Here is a 6,000-nt window from a genome sequence, read left to right on the forward strand (position 1 = left end):
ACACACATGGATAGACACATCCCAATACAGTGACTGAATGAGTCCATCAGTGTGGACTCAGGGGCTTCAACACGTTCTCATTAGGTGAAGTTCTAGAGTGCCCCACCTGTGTGCAAAACTGGAGGTTAGGACTAAAAATCAATCTTGCGAGAATCATGGTCATGGAAGATAAATTATATTTCATGCAATCTGAAATTCATGAAATATGAAGACTGGATGACAGAAATTACCCACCCTTTTGTATGTTTTGGCTTTGAAGAACGGCAGCAGGGATTTATTTCCTGTCCTCTCATGAAAGATTAGTGCAGCATTTGCAGAGTGTAATATGATAAAAGGGATAATAAAGAATTGGAAGGCACACAATAGAGCTCTAAAAATCGACGGTGTCCCACTTCGCACTGGTTACATCCTTTGGTGCTGATTTTAGGATATTTATTCCTGCAGACAGAAACATCAATCTTGTTGCACACACAAATATGAAAGAGCTTAGGAATAAGGCTGCAGCAACTTAACTAACTGGATAAAATTGGTTTAATAGTGGTTGACATTGGTTTACTTCAACTTAGTTAATATTCAAATAAACCCTAAAACATCCTAGTGACGGAAAATTGGAAGCATTTAGGGGCTTTTTGAGAAAAAACTTCCTTAAAGCTCTATAGGCATTTCCCATTCTTCAATAGATTGTGAGTTCTGAAAGGTTAGATGACCTTAAATGCTTTTAGAGAACAAAATAAGCATAAAAGAGGCTAACTAGGGGATTAACATTTGTGAGCATTTCTATACCTCCTTCCTGAAGCCGAGCCACATGTTTTATTTGATGCAGGACCTTGAGTGTAAGCTATCTCCTTGACACCTGCACACCCTAATGCATTCACTTTCAGCTCGGTTGCTTGCAAAAGCACAAGTCACTGGGCATTGTTGTACATCAAAGATACTTTTCTTTCTTCTCCTGTCAAGCACAATTCCATTATTGTTTTTCTTTTTTATTATGTATCGTTCTTTGTCCACAAGTGCGTCACATTAAATGCCTCCCAGCGGTTTTCTCTGTATTCCCTAAAAGGAGTGCAAAGAACAAACTAGTCAAGCAGACACCCCTTCCTCCTCCGAGGCTTCTTCCCTATTGGTTCGTTCTCAAAGTTCGGCTCCCATCTTCTCTCTACTCACTCTTTTGTTCAACTGTATCCTGTGTGCTCACACTGGAAGCTGTGAAGGGCCCTATGGACTTGAATCTGACAGTTTGTGTGCAGAAAAAAAATGATCTCATGTCTTTGAGAGGAACTCAATGGGTGTTTTTGGATTTACGGCGGCCTGAGAAGTCATCACATGAACACCATCTGACTTTGTTGTAGTCATTGTTGTTAGCAGCGACGGCCCAGGGGAAGTCTTTGGGTTCCTTTAAGATCACTGGTGCTTACCTCATTGGAAAACAAGAGATAGCTAAGTCATTGCATGGATACTGGCTAAGTCTGAAAATGAAAAACAGACAGACCTGAATCTGAAAGAAGAAATCAGATTCAGAAGACATTACTTTTGAGTTCTTTGTTTTCAGTCCAGTTTACTTGGTACACCTTGCTGGTACCAGGTTGGGCCCCCCTTTGCCCTCAGAACTGCCGTAATCCTTGATAGCATTGATTCAACACAGTACTGGAAACATTCCTCAGAGAGTTTGGTCCATATTGACATGACAGCATCACACAGTTGCTGCAGATTTGTCAGCTAAACATCCATGATGCCAGTCTCCCGTTCCACATCCCAAAGGTGATCTATTGGGTTGAGATCTGGTGACTGTGGAGGCCATTTGACTCCAATGAACTCAGAAACCAGTCTGAGATGATTCCAGCTTTATGACATGGCGTCTTATCCTGCTGGAAGCAGCTTTAAGGCAAAATGGATCTAAGCTTTCATGTTGTCGAGGCCAAACCCTGAACCTACCATTCCAATGTTGCACCAGAAATCCAGATTCATCAGACCAGACAATGTTTTTCCAATCTTCTGTTGTCCTAATTAAAATTATACTAACAACAAATGTGCAAAATGATCATATTTGTACAGTTTTCAACATAGATGGAGGTTTCCGGATCTGGCAGAGAAGAACATCAACCAAATGTTTGGTCTATTCCATAATAATCCATACTTTCAGTGTGATCACATGTTCTAACATCTTGTCTCTTGATCCTTAGTAGTCTCTAAGTTTGCCAACCACATTGGCTGTTTACTACCACTTACAATTCAACATGAATGTTTCAAAAAGTTCTTACCTTTAAATTTGTGGTATTGTGAATGTTCCAGTAAATAAATGACAAAATTTACCTTTTCTGTTCAATGTATTGAAAATATCAGTAATACAAAGAACATGGGCTTGTACAAAAAAGTTTTAAAGATAAATTAATAGAGCAAAAATTGAGAAGGCCCTGGACTACCAAGGGTTTAGAGCTTCGTACTTGAACCAAACCAAACATTTTTGGTCTTTTTAAAGCAGCAGCAGTGGCTCAGTAAAAATAAAACAGCACAGGTAAATGAAAATTAATGCTAAAAAAAAACACTATTAGATATACACCAAAATTTTGATTTAATGGGGGAGGTATAGGATTTTTCCCTTAAGCATGGAGATATCCAAACACAAACTGTAGCAGACTAGCAAAGGTGCGACTTAAGGAAATTCCTTCAGCTGAAAATATAAAATCCGAAAACCCACAATCCAATTTTCAGGTGTTAAATCAGTCCAGAGGTCAGAATCCTGGAGGTAAAAGTTCAGAGACTTACCTATTGGAAGGATTAGGCTTATTCGTAATCTAGGGAACAGATGATCGGGTCATGAACACAACAGTAAATTAGTTACGCAGAATAACAGAGGGCGGAGCCCCACACAGGGAAACACAGATGAAACAGGTAATCAGGACACTATGGGGATTGAAGATTACAGGCTTTATAGGAAAATATCCGATTCTTTTAGTATTTTGCTTCTGTACTGTATACAACAGAGATACTCGACATACCAAGCAATTTAATGTGCATTTATAAAAGAGTGAGAGGCGGCTTTGACGGTTTTTCATGGATTTTTTTGGCCCAAAGGGGAAGCATCTACAGTTTTTGGAAGGCCTCTTCAACTCAGTCCATTAAAATGACCTTATTGGTTCATTTTTGCTTTGTTTGGACAACTTCACCTAAACTGCTAACATCATTTGTTAAATGCTTAAGGGATTTTAACTCCTGGGGTAGAAATAATCATCTAAATGAGGTCTCTCATCCAACCTTCAGCTGCATTTTAAAAGCCTTTTCACTCCTTAGGGAAATTGAGTTTTAGTGTCCTTAAGCTCACAAACAAATCCGCAATAGTGCAAAAAAAAACTGTCTTGAGTCAATGTTTGCTTGATTTAGCACTAATAATAACAGGGTTTCTGGATTGGAATGTTTCTTTGTACACATGCTTTTACAGTAATTACAGGACTGCCAGTGAACGTTACCCATTATTCATCACCTCTGTGGGTATTCTCCTTAAGTTATGGAAATTATACTTAGCACGTTGGGATTTTCTTTCCTTTTTTTTGTTGGCAGTTTGTTAAATGTTTTTTATAGGTAGTCTAAGTGTTCCAGACTAGTCTGGTAGTGTTTAAAGAGCACTTAAAAAGACGCCAGTGCAATTTGCTGCTTTCTGCGTGGCAATACCTCACAGGGAAAGTAGAATTCAGAAGCTGCACTGCAATCCTTTAGCTGTAAACAAATGCTTAAACCCTCTCTGAGAGGAGGGAAAAATCCTGAAATATTTGTGCTGGAATGAACCGTATAAGGAGAAATCCTAAGAATAGGAAAAGTACACTAATTTTAAGAAAATCTCTACAAAGAAGTAAAATTATTTGTTCATGCAGCAAGTATTGTTTTGCTCCTCAAGAATTTTTACAATAACAATAAACTGTTAAATAAAAATGTATTTGATTTTTGATTTTTTGATTTGAAGTGGTTTATTTCTAGCAATCAAATAAGAATAATACACAAAAACAACACAATCATCAGTTATACATTCATACAATGACATATCAAACTTAGGAGACTTAAATTACTCAAAACAATAGGTTATACAGCTCAATAAGTATGTTTTTGCTGGTTTTAAGCAAAGGCATTGTATTTTTTGAGTGTTTATGAACATAATTACAGTCCATTTTTATTACAGTGACAAAAAACTATTGTAAAAGGTGAAAATCACTCATTTCAGAACAAAAATGTGCGCAAAATCTGAATACAGTCTTAGGTCTAGTTGGTCTATCTTCAAAAATCCCCATGTAATCTGAAAGTAGCACTTATTCTTGGGACATGGACCTAATTTTTTTGTTTCCACATAATGATAATCAATGCCAGTCTAGCTTGTGAACTATTTTCGAACTTCAAAAAACATTCTTTAAATTTAATCAAAAAATGACAGTGCAATTTGAAATTTAAATCAATTTTTCTATTGTCAAGAGTAAGAAGTAAAACGATATTGACTCATCTCAATAATAACACCCTTATTTCTAGATCCACTAATGAGAAAACACTCATTTGGAAAAAAGCTTGGAAAGGTGTAAAGATAATTTCCAACAACTTAGAACCTGGTAAAATATCTTGAATGTCTAAAAATCAAGGTTTTAGATCTTTGCAAGACATGCAGTAGTTTGCATACAAATTTTGGAAAATGTATAAAAAAATTCACTCACTCTTACAAAAAAAAAAACATTTGTTTGAATTGTTATTTTTTAGAAAACACAAACTAATAAAAACATATCAAAAACTGCAGTAAAATCAAAAGGTTTGTTCCTTCTGCTGATCTGATGTACAGTCCTACACACAACAACTGCTGGAGTGACATTAAAGATGACATTTTGACTACAGCTGTTTGGTCCACTTGTTATTCATTTCTTGTTCTCGCTGCCCTTTTCAGAAACTTAAAAAAACCCACTAGCAGCATCAAAAATCCTCAAAAAAGGCCACCATGCCACCCAAAGTCAGTATTAATTGAATCCCCAGGACCACCACCCTAGTTCTTAGTTTAGATTGAGCAACCCATTCTTCTCTTTTCTTGCTACACGGGCTAATATCCTTGGATTCGAAGGCTGACTGAGAACTTATTGTGGAATAAGTTTCAGTTAATTTCCTGCCAAAGCCCTCTATGAACGGGGCAACCAAGGGTCAAGTGTTCACTCTTATAGACATGTTTCCACAGCTTTGTCTCTAAAGCCTTTGATGGCCGCTAACTAACAAAGACGACTGTATCCAGGGTCACCAGCGGTGAAACAGGGAGAATGTGAGTCATCGCTGCTGCTAAAAATCTTAGTTCAATCCAAGGTCAACAAAAGCTTCTCACCTCTAAAACCTCGTTGGAGCAGACTTATGTTTCTAACTCAAGTCCCTGTGGATTCCTGTAATATAACGCTTTGTGTCATTAGTGGAATTTTGTTTGCAGATTTCCTCCTCTCTTTTCACAAATTATCTTTGGTTTAACATCAGTGTTTCATATATCAGGGTTCTTCGAGGTTTCCAGTCACTCTTTTTGGAGGGTTTCCAGTTTCCTCACGTGGCAAATCTCATGCCCCCTTCCACATTTTGACTTAATTAGACGGCTGAGCAGCTGATTTGGTGAAGCAGAAGAAAGGGGTGCGAGAAACTGCACATTTTTCATATGAGACAATGTGTCCTGCTTGTCTTTGTAAAAAAAAATGAAAAAAACATTCCTGTGGTGTGTTACTGTTCGAGCGGCACAAAAGTGGCCCAGCATCACAGGGTGGGAGGTGCAGCGAGTCCTCTTCCGAACCGGACCCTCATATGCAGACTGTGGGAATGAACTAAAGACGTCGTCCCACAGGAGAGAAAGGGTGAGACAAAAATCTAAAGACAGGCTTTGTGGTTTCTCAGCCTGTGGGTACACTGTGTGAGCATGAAGAAAAGCGTGCAGTGTCAGCAACTCTCTCATGCCCCCGGGCCTCTAAATAAGTCACATCAGGAGGTGGATGCCTGAGGCTGGGTGACGGG

The sequence above is a fragment of the Oryzias latipes genome, chromosome 8 (assembly GCF_002234675.1).
Source record: "Oryzias latipes chromosome 8, ASM223467v1".
Lineage (NCBI taxonomy): Eukaryota > Metazoa > Chordata > Actinopteri > Beloniformes > Adrianichthyidae > Oryzias > Oryzias latipes.